At 45.0% G+C, this 17,151-nt stretch overlaps 1 pseudogene; it reads left to right on the plus strand.

Moving 5' to 3' along the window:
• Window positions 1-13,144: 13,144 nt before the first annotated feature.
• On the plus strand, window positions 13,145-15,600 carry LOC143438743 (phosphoglycerate mutase 1-like; annotated as a pseudogene).
• The last annotated feature ends 1,551 nt before the right edge of the window (window positions 15,601-17,151 follow it).

The raw sequence follows: 17,151 nt of genomic DNA on the forward strand, positions 1-17,151 counted from the left end.
GAAGACAGTGCTCCTCAGAGCAGACCCAGATGGCCTCTCAGGAGACAGGAAGAGTGTAGGATGCTTTTAGCTTAATTTATTAGTTACTGGTGTTCTTGCCCTGACAAAAGCAAATTAATAGGTAAAGAGTTTATTCTTGGCTTACAGTAAAAGAAGGGGCCCAGGCCATGGAGGCAGCAAAAGTGTGGTCACTTGTAGAGGGAAATTTTCCCCACAAGTTGGGAGGAGCTAAGGTGGGAGGAGTAAGGAGAGGAAGAGGAGGAGTAAGGGAGGAAGAGGAGAAGGAAGAGGAGGAGCAGAGGGGACAGAAATGTAGGCACCATGGATGACCACACATGTACCGAGAGCAGTCCTGGGTAACAACTTATATCTAGGTTAGTTAATTGGTTAGCACCTCTAATTATGTGAGCATCTTGTTAATTGAGCATTACCAAACATATAAAGCCTTTAATTAATCTTTAAACATTAGAGTCTCATTTTCTACCACATGGATGGCGGGATGGTCTGGGCTCAGCCTAGCCTTATGGAGACACTGTGGAAGATTGGCAGAGCCATCTCCCACGCTGGCATCTCGTGGGTGGCAGGGCCAGTGTCTCTGGTCACCTGAGCAGACAGCCTGAGCCAAGTGGGAACACAAGTAGATTGAATGCTGCTGTTTAAAATATTACACAGCAGCCACTAGAGGAAGAGACAAATATTCCCATCATGTCTTGTCAGGAAACGAGAAGAAATGAACACTTGTTCCCAGTTCACTTTTTTCTTTTGTATTTGAACAAGGACCTCAGCCCAGGAACTATGACACCCGAATTTAGGGTGGGTCTTCCCACATCAGTTAATGTAACCTAGATGATCCTTATAGGCAGACATGGAGATTTGTCCCCGTGGTGATTCCCATCCCATCCACTAGCTTCCTCTCTCAAAGGGACAAACAATGTTGAGAGCTACCTCTGACCTTCGGGAACAGTCAGTCTTCCAAGACGATCAATCACTTTGGCCTGTGGGATGAAGCCCTATCACAAGAACTGAAGGCTAGCCAAAGACAATTTTGGAAATGAATAACATAGGATTGCCCAGGGCCAGAGCTGGTTTTCTCCTTGGTCATCTACAGTATAGAACCAGACTCAGAAGATGAGTAAGTTGGCCTGCTAGGGCCCAAGAGTCACACTAGGCTGACAGGGAGGGGAGAAGTCTATTATCACTGACAATATGGATTATGGAATCAGTAATAGAAACTTCAGTTTTGGCCCTTTTAATGTGCAATAATACTCACTGAAGAGCAGCAACAACAAAGCATTAAAACAAAGCATAGAAAACAGCCACCAATTATTGAGTTTTGATGGATACTAGTGGCTCAAATTCGACCCTGAAAGCAAGGTGTGATGATGTTAACTATCTCAGTTTCTCCATGAACTGTGTCTTCTCACTGCTGGTTGGAAGGCCTAGGTTTAGAGAGACCCAGGGGCTTACCCAAGGCCCACAGTTTCCAGGTTATAGACCAGAACTCAACCACAGGAGGGCAAGGCACTTAACAAGGAATTTTAAATACCAGTGTCTAGCCCCCAATGGACACCCTGTAAGCGGTATTATTGGAAGAACCTTTTTTCTAAGAAGAGCTGTGGTCAGTGCCCTATGCAAGAGCTACTCCTCTGCAGGCTTGCCTTGAACCATTCTTCATGCTGGCTCCAAATCCTCTCTCTATTAAAAACTACTGGTAGGGGAGATAAACAGCTCCTGCCAGGGGACACACAGTATAAGCCATTCAGAAGGATGACTATCCCATAGGAGGGCATGCGGAGGCAGTCCTTCCCAGCTACAGAGAGGAGCTGAGAAGCTCAAGACGATTTGGTGAGCTCAAGCTGCCAGCATGGCACCTTAATGGCCAGATGTCATTAAAGGATTATGAGCTGCAGGGTCCCATGGGACTAATAACCTTTCCACCCCCATCCCCACCCCACCCTGCAAGCCAACAGAGCAGAAGGCAAGTATTGGGTACTTCTCTCTTCTCTCGTTGCTGTGACATAATACCGAACCAAAGCAGTCATTGTCTCTCAGGGGTTGAGGAGATGAATTACCTGTCAGGAAGGCGTGGAGGCCGAGGAGTGAAGCGGACAGTCACATGTCAATCACAGTCAGGAAGTGAAGAGAAAGGCAGAGCTTGATCCAGTCCAGGACCCCAGCTCAAGAGGTGGTGTCTCCTTCGCTAGGGGTCCATCTTCTTTTAATTAACTCTTTTTTGAAAAACTCTCAGGGACACCCACAAGTGTACTTCACTAATGCCTTGAGTGTGCTTTAATCCAGGAAGCTAACAGTGAAGATTGGCGACTGCTACCACCAGATGATGTATTCTTCTCCTTTTTCCCTCCCCCTCCCTCTCCCTACACTCCTTCTCCCCTCCCATTTCCTCCCTCTCCTTTTTTCCAAAGCCATCTTTTAGCTTCCTTGGGAATCCTGGGGAAATGCTGCCTAAACAGGTGCACACAAATTGCCAGCGGCAGCCACAGGTGGTCTAGAGGCCAGGCCAAAAACTGAAAAGTTGTCCCAACAAAAGTCACACCTGAGCAACAAGGAGGATGAAGCAACCCTTACACCATCCCAAAGCTGGTCAGCCAGGTGGCAAGCCTTTGGATATGAAAAAAAAAAAAAAAAAACTGCTCCTACTTGGTCAGCGTATGAGAGGAAGCTGCAACAGAAAGAATGGGTGACCAATGAGAAGGACAGGCAGGCTGAGACCAGCAACCCATGAACACCCAAAGAGCAGAGGGAGAAATGAACAGCATCTCAGAAAGACATGGAACTGACATAATCATATCAGACTTGCCTCTTGGCCCACGGTGTCTTTACCATCTTTAGTAATCTGGTCATTACACAGGAAGTGGTTTCCCTTCCTGTTCTTGAAGCCAGAAGACAGATTCAGTCACTCTTCCAATGGCTCCATGTGGGAGCAAAATTCCAAGAGCCCCCTGTGACCTCTTAGGATATTTTTCTCCTTCTGGCCAATTTCTATTTCAAAGAGCTAGCTAGATGGGAGTTGCTTCATCAGCTTCAGCCATTCCCAGCTTTAAAAAAAAAAAAAAAAAAATACAGCAAAGCCTCTCTAGAAGCAAGCCATTCCTGATTTTTTTTTTAATCCTTCTCCTCTGCGACAAGAATTAAAGAGCCTCCTCTGCCAAGCACACTGTGGGTAGATTCTCCCCACTGGGGGCTGCTCTAGTGGTATCTTAACGCCTGATCACGATACATATCTGAAAAGAAATGTCTTAAATAAACCTGAAAAATCAAGTCTGCCCTCAAAAGCTTGTCTAATAATTGGGAGCCAAGGCCCCTGTGACAATTGATTTCATTTTTTCTTGACATCTGGATGTTGTTGCAGCCAACAGACAGATTCGGTCACCCTTCTAATGGCTCCATGTGGGAGTAAAATTCCAATAGCTTCCTGTGACCTCTTGGGACAATTTTTACCCTTCTGGCTAATTTCTATTTCAATTTAAGGCAATAGCTCCCTCTTGGCTGCTCTCCCATTAAGTTTAATTTACAAAAAGATATTCAAAATATTGAACTGAAACGATGTTCATGGCCTGGGTTGGGGGGAAGGGAGGAGTGCCAGCCATGGAATGGTATGTGCTTCATGAGACTCTCTAGAGGACAATGGGGACATGTCCTGCCACCTGGACCTCAAAGTCTATAGCCACAGGCACACCACTCTGTGTGGATGAGGTGAGTGGGCACAGAAAGGGAGCTGAGGAACTTATGCCAGCAGACAAGGGACTTATGCCAGGATTGAGAGCCAGGGCTTTAAAGTACAGGTAATCTAAAGTTCTCCTCCAGCTGGGCTCCTCTGAAGGAAGTAGAAACTCTTAGGCCTCTCCTCTGACACTATTGACACTACTGCAGGGAGCCCCGCCCACTTCCTGAAGGCTGAGCCCTTGGTCCCCATCAGGACTCTGCTCCAGTGCCCATAAGGTTAATTCAGAGATAGTCAGTGGGTTGAAAGGCGGGGGATTCAACAGGTAGAACCCCTATCTATTGGCTACAAGACCTTGGTGACCATAAGCTAATTGCTTAGTATCTCCCCCCACCTCTCTCTCTCTCTCTCTCTCTCTCTCTCTCTCTCTCTCTCTCATTTCTTCCCTTCTTTTCTTCCTTTGCTTATAGTATCTTGTATATTTGGTAGTAGAGATTAAGTCTTGCCCATGCTAGACCAGCACTCTCACAGTGAGCTATATCCTCACCCTCTTTTACATTCAGATGGGGTTTTGCCAAGTCCTCCAGGCTGACTATGAACTTACTCAGAATCCCAGCTTGACTTTGAACTTGTGACCTCCCTCTTCACTCCACCCCTATTCAGCCTCCTGAATTGAGTAGCCGAGGTTACAGCTCACCATTGTCTAATTTCCTTGTACCCCCACTTTCATCCTCTGTAAAATGAAGATGATAGGCGCCCCATGGTTGTTCAGTTCCTTCATGAGAATAAGTATCATTTATACCTGCATGGAGAATGGCAAGAGGGAGGTTTGTCACACAGATTCTCATCAAAGGCCCCTTTCCCTTTCCCATTTTATTGATGTAGGAACTAAGGAATGAGGGAGAAAGTGGAAACCCAATACATGTGCTATATCTGGCAGTACCTGATGCTCTTTTTCTGAGCATGCCATTTGAAGGGCCTGAAGCCCAGGGACAGAACAGAGTCCTAACCCGAGAAAAGGCAAATAAGGACAGATGATAGATCTCTCTTGGGTTCTTGCTGGCTATGGAGCCCCTTGAGGCCATTGAAGAGACTCACAGATGCTCACTCTCTTAGCACATTATTACATAAACTTCCAACTACCTTCTCTAGTCATCAGCACCAACCCATTCTTGTGTTTCTGAAGTACATAGAGCAGGCATGTGTTTTAACTCTCTCATTTTACACACAAGGATGCCAAGGTTTCAGTGCTTATATAGTTTGCCCAAAGTCACAAAGCAATTTAAGCACAGTGTTGATGGTTCAAGCCAGTCCTGTGATTCCCAGTCCTGTGATTCCCAATCCTGTGACCATGCTGTAACATTCTGCAGCTTTGTCAGTGAGCACCGTTTCATCAAGGCAGCACCTGAGACTCAGGAGAAGAGGGCATTTAAGGGTGACTACAGCCTCTGGGTTGGGAGTCTGACCTTATTAATTCACCACTATCCTGACCCTGTCAGTTAGCTCCTGAAGTCTAGCTCAGGGGAGACAGACAGTGGGGCTTAATGGAAACAGGGAAGCTGGTGACAATATGAACCATCTGAATTATGCTCTCAATTTGCAAAAGTCTGATGGGTCTGCAATAATTCCAATCCAGGTCAAGTGCCTGCATCTCCTCCATCACTGATCTCACTCAGATCTTCTTCATTTGCTGTAATTTGTTCCCTTTAAGAAGCTGCCCACCCCTTGTGCTCCCTCTGTTGACAACCTTCAGTAGCGTTCCATTCTTGGTGTTCTATGCGAAGATGCCCTGGTGGCAGTGGCCTTAGTCTAAGGCTACCCACAAAGTCAGGCATGCACGTGGAGAAGAGTAAAGAGCAGGAGAGTAAGGCTATGACTCAGTGGGGAGAGTGCTTGCCTAGCATGCATGAAGCCCTGGGTTCAGTTCCCACCACCATGCAAATGGCTTATGGCCACACATCTGTAATAGCACTTGGATGGTGGAGATTGAAGCAGGAAAGTCACTAATTCAAGGTCATCATTAGCTACATAAGGAATTTGAGGTCAGCCTGGCCTATATGAAATTTTACCAGAAGGATGGGAATGGGGAATTTCACCCCACCAGAAAATGTAATATAGGAGCTAGTCTAGAGGTATAACGAATGTTTCTGGAACAATCCTGACTTTGTTGGAGGTGACAACTGAAATAGCAGAGGCCTTGAACAGGTTCTAGAACTTGTGGTCCAAGCTTGGGATAACTGACACATTCCATTTCTCTCAAGATTCTTTAAAAAAAAAAATCTTAAGGCATTGTCTAGTCTCCCAGACTCTTGCAATTGGAGCTTTTGACTATGAGAAGGCCTTGGAAGGTATCAGAGATGGGTGGAAGACAGCAGCAGGTTCTGATGGAGGGGGGTATCAATTTCTATATTGCCTGTAAGACACACTAGGCTGACAGAAATGTTGGAAGGAACCTCTGGTGTAACCTGACCCAACAACCTACCTAGTTTAAAATTTTGCTCCATTATTTCCCTAGCAAATGGCCGTTTGGCTAGATTTGAGTTCTTTCATGGCTAGAGATAAAGTGACATTACGTGGTAAACCATGTCCTTTAGGTGGCTCTAACTGTTCAAATAGCCTTCCTTCATTATGTTTTTTTTAATATCTATCTTCCTATGGCTTTCATCATGTCTATTATCATCCAGGTGTATCCAAGTTGCAGCCTTGGTCACATGCATCCCAGGACAGCCATGAATGTGACCCAGTTGATGCAGATGGCAACATCAAATTGAATGTCATAGGGTTGGATGACCTTAAAGGAGCAAACTGGTGCTAAGAATATATTTATTATTAATTTTATTCCAGTGTACTTTGCCTGGTTACTATATGGGGAGTTCTTCTTCCTTCCTCCTTCTTCCCTCCTCTCTCCTTCCTCTTCCCTATCCTTCCCCCCTCCTCCCTCTTCCTCTTCCCACCTCTTTCCTCCCAAGGGTTCTTTCTTTATCCACTCAACAGCACTGGAAAAGGAGAGCATACCCAGCTAGCTTCAGAAAATCTGAGAAGCTGATTCAGCCATATTACATGCTCAAGCCCCTCCCACATAACTCTTAGTGTTCTACAATCTTCATAAATTGCTAGATTATGAATACCTTTTATGCCCTTGGCTCTAGGATGTGTGGTACAGAGTAAGAAGAGCTTTAAGTGTAACTATTATTCTTATTTCTTTTCAGACACTCATTATAGGCTAGGCATTCTGCTAATCACGCTATACATCTTCTTTTCCTGTCTCACCTGAAGTGGTGAGATCAGTTGTAATCTCCACTTCATATGCAAAGAAACTGAAGACCCAAAGAGAGAAATAACTTGTTCAAGATGTTGTAACCTGCCATTGATAATTATAAAATTTGAGCTTGTTTGTCTCGGTCCACAAACATATTCTCAAGCATTTATGCAAAGATCCTATCCCCTGGCCAAGGGTCCTAAAGTGTTTGGTGTCTGCTGAGAGGGAGGACTGGTCTGCAGCTGCTGATTTGTATTTGTTATTTGCTACTGAACTGAGCTGCTGATATCATGACAACAAAGATTGGACTCACCCCCAAAGAACTATTTCTATACAGGTCTACTTCCCCCATGTCCTAATAACTTTTCTCTTCCTGCACCTCTGGTGGGTGGTGGGCTAAAAGGGAGGTTAAAGCATTTAAGAACCCTTATTAAAAATGGGTTTTGAAAAATAAAAGCCTATACCCACCACTTGTACTAAGTAGTCCTGTTGTTGAGTTTCAATGAGAAGATTCAGTGTGTAAAGACATATATTAAGATCCACTATGGTCTGGTCAGTAGATGGCTTGGAGAGAATGATAGGTGAGGAGACAGTGGCAGGGGTCAGTGGAGCAGAAGGGGTGAGGCTGTGACACAAGCTCTTAGCCCTGGCCAGGCTGAGAATGACCACAATCAGGAAGGCTCTTAGATACTACCCCTGAGCTCACTACTTTATAACCTGGGAACCAAAGGCATCTGGCCTGGAGTGTAAGGGGACATCTGTATAAGGCACAATAATCCACTCATCCCTGAACCAAGAAACTCTTCTAAGAGATGAGCCAAGACAGCCAAAACGTTGAAAGGGCCAGGAAAGGGCCAACTATGAAAACTCAGGAAACAGAAAGTGAGTTTTCATAGCTCCAGATTGTCTTGGGGGGGGGGGGGGCTGAAGGTGGTAAGAATATGCTGAGCAGAGGAGCTGCACACTCTGTAAGACTTGGAGCCTTTCCACCCTAGAGGGAATACCACCTGGTGGACCAAGACCGTGCTCACCCAGGGGCGGCTGAGCCACACAATCCAATAGTCCCTCAGGTAGAACTGTGCCTTAGAGAACAAAAGCATCTCATGTGTTCACTACAAAAGAGGAGTAAGGAACACCCTTGGGGGTGCAGGTAGGATAATCCAGGCCTAGAAGCAGCCAAGATCTATAGCTTTGTATGCTTTAAATCAATTCTGGGAGAAAACTAAGTCACCACTTTCCAGCACAAACAGTTCAGTGAAATTTCTGGAAACCATTTGGTCAACACTTCACAGTTACAAACATATTCCACTCATTTATCTCAGTCAGTTGCCACCATGGTCCTGTAATAGTTAATATTGATTGTAAACTTGATAGAATGGGAGAGAGCCAGGGTATGAGTGAAGCTCACCTCTGGGTGTGTCTGCAAAGGCTTTTCCAGGAATTAGATCATGCAGGCCCTGTCTTAGTCACTTGATGCCTCTGAGTTTTGCATGGACCACTGAGTAACTATGGAAGCTGGGCCTGAGAGAAAGAAGGGAACTGCTAGGAATATGCCTTCGAGGAGTTTATCATGTTGCTACCATAGGACCATAGAACAAGACCTCTGAAACTAGGAGCCAAAATGATTCCTTCATTTGCCAGACTGTATTGCTCAGGTGCTTGTCACAACAGGACAGAGTCTAACTCAATCAAGCCCTGTGACACAGATTAAGCCGGTGCTGCTCTGCGTTTTACAAAAGATGTCAAGGACCAGACAAGGCTTTGTGTTGCTCACTGTCACACACTTGAGAGCAAGAGTGTAACCAGGATGTCTCTCTTTGTAGCCCTTTGTTTCTCGGGTATGCCATGTTATCTGCTTTACAACGGCTTTCGTGTTTGGAGAAAGCAAAACACATCCTGAAAATAAGAACCTCAACTGGCTGCTTTAAGAGCGCCCCCATCTAATAGTGAAAGACTTTCTGGGTGGGTCAAAAAGGAAGATGCTTCAGATCTGAAGATGAGCTGAGATCTACTGAATGCATCAAACATGCTGGATACAGTGTACACCTTCATTAATGTTTATTATTTATTCATCAACCCATCCTAGAAATGTTCCTGGAAGTCGAGCACTGTGCCAGGCATAAGGACATGATCAGAAACACAGATGACATGGCTCCTGGCCTCATACAATTTTAATTCTAGGAAATATTGCAGAAAATATGTCCAACAACATCAAGAGTTAAAAGGCACTATACTCAATATAATAAAGCAAAACAGGGAAGACTAAGGTGATCATGGGGGAAAGGGTGTGTCTTCTTTAGAAAGCTAGTTAAAGAAGATATTGATGAGGAGGTGGGGGGTGGGTAATCTTCACTGTCAGCTTGACTAGATTCAGCATCACTAGGAGACAAGCCTGTGGAGACATGTTCAGAGGGGGTTAGCTGAAAAGGGAAGACCTATCCTGGATGTGGCTGGCACTCTTCTGTAGGCTGTGGGTCTGGACTGAATAAATGGGGTCAGGGAGAGAGAAACCCTGATGAGATACAGAACTCATTTGTCTTTACTTTCTAATTACAGATGCCCTGAAACCAGCCACTTCACCTTTTTGCTGTCATATCTCCTCACCACGATTGACTCTGCCCTCGAGTAGCTTCTTGGTGGGTAATTAGGCATAGTGGCAAGAAAAGGAACCAATACAGTCTCACTGGAAAACTGAGAGGCCATGTGAGGAAACCATGGAAGAGCATCTGGAGTATATGACAAAGGGTGAAGGAATATATGAAGGTCTTTTGTTTGGTTTTGTACTCGGCTTTTGTTTGATACAGGGTTTCTCTCTCCATAACTTCATTTGTCCTGGAACTTGCCAAGATATCCTAGACAGCCTTCAAACTCAAGGCCCTCTCAGCTCTGTCTCCCTCACGCTTAGATTGTAGGCAGGAGCCCTAGCATCCTGTGGTATACTTAAATGCAGTGATGTAATCTGGCATCAGGGAAGGAAATGTGTGCAGCTCACAGACCGTATCAGCTGAGGAATGTCACACCTCACTGACAGGTGCCATGACAATATGTGATGTGACATAATATGGGTTTTAAAATGCTGCTGGAATTGCTGTTTGGGGAGTGTGGGGGTAAAATTGGGAAAAGGGAGCCCAGTGGAAGGGCATTTCAATTATTCCATTGGGAAGTGAGGGGTGTGAGGGTTGGAAATGGAAGTCAGAAGAGAACAGCATGTGCAGAATCTGCTTAAAAGAAAAAAAAATGGTCCATTCGCTATTGCACTGGATAGGTTAGGGCTGAGAAGAGAATGAAGAACAATTCCAGAATTCTAATGTAGGTAATCAGATGGCTGCAAGTGACATTTACTGAGATGGAGCAGACAAGACAAGGGCAGTTTCAAGTGGAGAGGCAGAGGTGAAGGGGTCTCTGTTGGATGTGCTTTTAGATGTCAGTGGGACATTTGGGAAGAGATAGGAAATATGTGGACTTCAGGAAACAGGGCTGGGCCAGAAAAGTACAGTTACAATGGTCAGAACACATATGGTATTTTAAAGCCACGGTAATAAGAATATGGAGAAGAAGAATATAGGGAGAGAGAAGGAGTTTGAGACTCAACCTCAAAGAAGCCCTGTATTTAGATACGGGTAATCTAGCAAAGCAACTGAGAAGGGGAAGATGGTGGGCTAGGAAAAAAAAAAAAAAAAAAAAAAAAAACTAGAGACCAGAAGGTCACGGACTCCACATGGGGTTTCATGTTTCAAGACAGAAATGTACTCGGCTGTGTCAAATTCTGCTGAGAAATCAAGATGAGAACCATCTGGGCCACCAGAAAGCTGGCGGCGACCCTGCAAAGAGCAGTCTAGTGGTGCTCTGGAGTAGCAGCCAGAAGGGAAAGAACGGAGGCATAAGCATGAGGTTGGAGACTGAAACAACTCATTTTCCTGCCTGCCACGGTAGACAGTAGATGGGCTGCATGCAATTAAAGGAAGGGTACTTTGTAAGCTGGCCCATACCAGAGCATTTGTCTAATGAGAATGGCAGAGTGGGAAACATGAATGATCCCAGGATGATGGCTATGTACTGTTAACCCGACTGAATTTAGAATCACCAAGGAGATGAAGCTCTTGATGGCCTTTAAGGGGGTTTCCAGAGAGGTTTAATTGGAGACAAAAGACTCCCCCAGAATAGGGTGAGGGTAATCCAGGACAGAGGAGAGGGTCCTGGACTAAGAAGGGAAAAGGAGAAAGTCAGCGAAGCATCAGGCTCTCCCCAACCTTTGCCTGTGCATGCGATATGATCAGCCAACCCCAAACACATCACCCCATCCTCTCTCTGTGCCCCTGAGACTGTGAGCCAAAACAAGCCTTTGTTTCTGTTGCTTTTCAACAAACACCTGGTCACAGTGGAATGCAAAGTAAAAGATAGACCCAGAGACAGATACGGCCTTGGAGATGTAAAGTTGCAACCAGTGTGCCTAATAAGAATTGCACACTCATGCACAAGAGATCCTTTTTCCATTGTAGTAGGAAGGAAAGATAGAAGGGAGGAAGGGAGGGAGGAATTAGTGCTAAGGCCAATGTATTTGAAACTAGTGAGGAGTGAGCACCAAATAGTTTCTGCTCCTCTGAAAAAGATGGGGAACTTAGAGGGAGAGGAGAAGATGTGAAATGATTGGAGAGAAATGGAAGTCGGACCCAGGAGAGCTACGAGGAAGTAGTGGGTGGCATTCTAAAATGTATCATCGCCGTAATTAATTTGAAAAGTAGTCTTTCCTGTGGTGTTCTCCCCCTGAGGATGATCAGCTGCTCGAAAGCCACACAGAGAACAAGAGCCTCACCCAAAGGCCCAACAGAGGAGTTTGGCTAGAAAACACAGCTAGAGTGGGAGAAGAAAGGAGTGAAGGGTATTGGTGCCATCACCAGGGTAGATGGTAGAACTCAGGCTGGCCAAGGGAGGAAATAAAGCTAAGTGGTATTGATAGAAAATGGTTGAGAACAAAAGGTGATTACATCAATGGGGTTTTCATCGTGGTAAGGAAACACCCAAGGCACATTCCTCTATCAAGCGAACAGACTTACCTAGCATGTAGTTTAGGACACTAAAGCAACATGACATAAGTTTGGTACATCAAGGTAGGAACATAGAAATATCTTCATGTCAATATAAACCTTTCTCCCTCTTGTAATGCCATAAGAATTTAATCATGGAAAATCTACTCTAATGAACTGACCTAATATAATCACTTCCCAAAGGTTTTACCCCTAAATACCACAGTGAGACTAACTTTCTGCTATCTTGTTACCATTATCAAATACTTTAGGCCTTAAACATGAGGTCAAGGGGACAGTCACATCCCCAGAAAAGTAGCTTTGTGGATCTGAAGATATTTTTAATATATATTGTGTGTATATGTATGTGTGTGTAGGTGCCCACAGAGGCCAGCAGAGGGCACCAGATCCCCAGGATCTGAGGATCTGGAGTTACAGGTGGTTGTGAGTCACCAGATGTGAGTGCTGGGAACTGAACTCAGGTTCTTTGCAAGAGTAGTACACACTTTTAATGACTGAGCCATCTCTCTAGCTCTGAATCTGAAGATTAATAAGAGAAGAGGTGAGTGGACAAGATACAAAGCAATAGGTAGGTTAGAAACAAGACATTAGAAATTTAGACTGGAGAAATGGTGTCATTTCTAGTGATCACAAGTCCAAAGTTTGCTCCCTATGGCATGAACAGCATCAAGGAGGGGGGGTGGGGAATGACTGAATGGGAGACAGTCAAACAACAGTGAGAGTGAATATTGAATGGGCCAGTTTTCTGCAAGCTTGTTTGGAGGAAAGTAGGGAGTTTAGGTAAGTATTTCCTTGATACAGACCTATCATCTTCCCAGGCCATAAATGCCTCACTAGTGTTAAGAACCTCACACATGATCTATTCTGGTCTTACTTGAACATGTCCTTTATGGCCGTGTTTCTCATGAAGCCTCATGACATATGGACCTATGAAATGCAATCTGGCCCAACATAAAATGTTTGGAGTATCAGACGCCTTCTAAAACTAGACTCTAGTTTAGATAAATGGAGTATCTAGTGTCAAAGGCTTACGAGAATAAATTTTAAGGTGGAGAAAATTCTATCCATTAACTTAATGCTTTCCAAATACTAGGAAAAGGTACCTATCCTATATTGCTTTATTTTTCTTGAGGAAAATTTATTTTTGAACCATCCAGCATGGATTACCAGAGCTATGAAAGTGAGGAGTGAAGGAAGAGGTGGGTGGGAGATCCTGACCTAAGAAAGGGGAGGACAAGAGGTCCCCACAAAAGGGACCTAGCCATAAAAGAAATAGCAACAGCAGAGTCGATGCATTGTGTTTCTATACGGATCAAATGAGAACTTGCAAGAAATTGCCCAAGTCTTTTTACCTTGTTTGTTGATTTTATTACCCAGCTTCTTTCTTTCTATTAGCTGGTGATTTCATCGTCTCTTAAAGTGGAAGGTAAGTGTGTGCTTGAGAAACAGAGAGGCAATAAGGAGTCAGAAAGACACATCTTCCTCCAAGGGACAATCAGAGGACGCTGGAAAATGACACCAGGGACTAATGTCCATCATCCCCAGTCTGTTTCTATTCTCCTTGGTCCACTCAAATGGCTTATCTGAGCTGAACACTCTGTAACATACGCAATTACAAAAAGAAAAGACGCCTTTTTTTGTACTCGTGTGTGAACAGAAGGAAAAGGCATCCCTCTCCCAGCAGCCATTTACTCTTCTAGGACCACATCTGCCTTGTAATCGACCAGAGGCAAAGATAGCAGGAAGTCAGAGGATAAGCATGAAATATACAGCTCTTGCTTTGCAGGGACTGGGGTACCACTGGGATGAGTCGAGCAGTCCGAGGATGAACAGCACCCAAGGCTTTTTGTCAGGTCCCTTGCACAAATTCCAGTTACAGTTTACTTCTAAGGGTGCTCAATAAACGAAAACATGCTTGGGCTGTTGTAATAAGGGCTTCGCAGAATTCATTTGACCTCAAGTGCTTGAACTACTTGTGTTTCATGTGACTACGGTGTAACAGCTGACATAAACCTGAGGAGAGGAGGGCTTCTACTGGCTTACCATTTCAGAAATTTCAGTCTGCCAGGGTGGGGAGACTACAGCAGAGAGCAGCAGGAGGCCCAGGAAAAGAGGCCCAGAGGTGGTTTAGGGGCAAGACACAGACACCACACACACACACACACACACACACACACACACACACACACACACACACTAAAACCCTCCTCCCAGTGATCAGCTTCCTGGAACAAAGCCTACCTCCTACCTCTCACTGCTTCCCCATAATATTATATTATGAACCCATCCAGGGTTTAATGCACTGATTGGGTCAAAGTCCTCATGCTCTAACCCTTTCTGTGCTTTACTAATGTGGTAGTTGTTTCTCAGTCCAATCAAGTTGACCATCAATTCCCCCACCCAGGCACTCTTATTGAAACCTCTGACAGTGGAAAAGCCTTCATGCCTCTTCCTGTCTGCCTTTCCCTACAGGAAAGAGTGTCTGTGGAGAATGCCCAAGGTAAAACCTCCGCCTTGCCCACCTTGACTGCAAATTAAGATAATTATGAAACAGTTATGAGAGGACTAAAAAGAATCCTCTCCTTACAGAAAGAAAGCCTTGAGAGTCCTAACACAGACAAAAAGGCAAGCTGAACCCTGGGAATCTGCAAGAAAAAAGGCAAAAGAGTCTGAGATGGTTTGTTCTCAGCAGTGAACTCACAATAAAGATTATGATGATTACAAATATGGAGTTTACAGTGGAGACATGGTAAAGTAGCAGGTTGAAGCTCTGGAAAGAATGCCTTCCTCAACCCCCATCTAAAAGAAAGAGGAATCTCATCACTCCTTGGTTGCTACTGAATCCTCTGCCTATCGGCATGGCACAAGATAGGGCTTCTCTGACACAGTAAGAGTGCCTAGAACCTGGTATGAAAACCACTTCAGCGACTGGTATGAAGACTCCCTTAGCCTGGTGGGACATGAGGAGGTGAAGCATGGCAGGCTGGCCTCTTGTGATGCTGGTTATGAATTTGACATCTCCTTCACCTCAGTGCAGAAGAGAGCAATCGGACCCTGTGGACAGTCCTGAATGCCACTGACCAAATGTGGCTGCCAGTGGTCAGAAGTTGGCGCCTTGGTGAGTGACAATATGGGGTCTAACTGGTCTCAATAAAGTAGAAACTTCGGCGAAGCAGGGTGAAGAGCAGGTAAGATCTGGAGGCAATCTTACACTGGCCCACCAGCTCCAGTGGAGCCTGGTCATCCCTCTACAGTGACATCAGCAATAATCGCAGGTATGCAGACCTTACTGAGGACCTGCTACTCTCCTGTGAGAGCCTAAAGGACACTATGGCCAGAGCACTGCACTTCTGGAATGAAGAAATTGTCCCCCAGATCAAGGTGGGGGAAAGGATTTTGATTGCCACCATTTCAAAAGCCATTGAAGCATCACCAAGCATCTGGAGAGTCTCTCAGCAGAAGCCATCATGGAGCTGAACCTGCCAATGGGTATGCCCATCATCTGTGAATTGGACAAGTGCTTGAAGCCCATCAACCCCATGCATTTTCTGGGAACTGAGGAGATCGGGCATAAAGCCATGGAAGCTGTGACTGCTCAGGGCAAGGTCAAGTAGAGAAGAAGAGGCAGACTTCTATCCCCAAGAAGATGCTCTCTACCTGCTCATGCCTCCTACACCCTTCCCCAACACTTGCCACACTACCTATATCTTTCGGATCTTAAGTTTAAGTTGTGGTTGTAGATGGGGACCCGTGGCTCCATTTTCATTTCAGTATTTTATCCCATGCCCCCTCCCACTCCCTTCACAGAATCTCATCAGGATAACACCTCTGGGGGTGCAGGTCCTTGGTCCACATCCAGGAACAGTTTCTCTTACCAGGAGAGTTGAGAGGTAGTAATTATAGTTTTTCTTAGTCCTTTGTTTACTAAGGGTCTGCTAGGGAAGAAGTCAGGGACAAACTACGCTGTGGTGTGACAAATGAGGAGAAGCTGTGGGCCAGTTTTGTCCCTGGGGCCTGTCCTGCACTCTTCCACAGTTAGGTAACTGAGGGCTGTAGTCATTCCATTGGAAGGTGAAAGTAACTTCGACAATGATGTAAAAGATACTTCTTCCTCTCTAATCCTAAAGGAGCTGCTGGCCCCAGAAAGTTAGACTCAATCTTGTCAAGTCTGTGTGTTACATTTACTTTTACAAAATGAAAAATGCATATATCAGCACATAAAAGCCCCTCTGAGGTTTCTGTAGCATTTGAAACGGTCCCTTGTGGTCACCAGAAAATAAGCCATTCATATCAAATGAGATAAACTCCTTGTCCACAGGGGCAGGAGTACCTCTTGCTGGTTTAGGATCCCTTCATCTTGTTTTGAGAGAGTGAAGTGCACCTTGATCATGTCCAAGTTATGCTCCGACTGATTGACCCTACCATGTCAGTTCAGAACTTGTTTGGCATAACAATTAAATCTCATTCCAAATCAATATAATATAGGAGTGACATATAGTACAATAAGTAAATGAATGGGGAAAAGGGAAAGAAATACTACTTGCTGATTTGTATTTTCTAGATGATCTTTAGGGGAGAGCCCAGGACAGTGAGTGTTTCAAAGTGACGAGAAGGGTGGAAATCTAGACCAACTTTAATATTTAAGATATAGTGTAAGTAGGGAAGGGGTTTGAATGGTTACTGTTGATGGTCAACTTGACAGGCTCTAGAATCACCTGGAACAAAGGCTGCAGGTACACCTATGAGGGACTGTTTAGATTAGGTTAGCCTCTGGGCTTGCCTGAGTTGACTGGGTTAATTAAAATGAGAAGATCCATCCTAATAGTAGACAGAGCTAGTCCCTAGGCTTGGGTCCTGGATTGCGTAGAAGAAGAAAGTTGACTGAGCACCAGAATCTGTGACACTCTGCTTCTTGTCCCAAGCTGTGGCTGCCATGCTTTCCCCATCGTGGTATACTCTACCCCAAAACTGTGAACCAAAAGAAGCCCTTATTCCCTTAAGTTGCTTTCGTCAGTATATTTTAGCATAGCAACATGAACAATAACCAAGATAGAGCTGTCGGTTCACTCAGCCCATTGGAGCTCAACGTTGCCACTGCCAAAGAGAGATAAACGGGGGGGGGGGGGGGGTGTCACTGTCATCTTTGCAGCTTTACTTGTGGGTTC

The sequence above is a fragment of the Arvicanthis niloticus genome, chromosome 26 (assembly GCF_011762505.2).
Source record: "Arvicanthis niloticus isolate mArvNil1 chromosome 26, mArvNil1.pat.X, whole genome shotgun sequence".
In the NCBI taxonomy this organism is placed as follows: Eukaryota; Metazoa; Chordata; class Mammalia; order Rodentia; family Muridae; genus Arvicanthis; species Arvicanthis niloticus.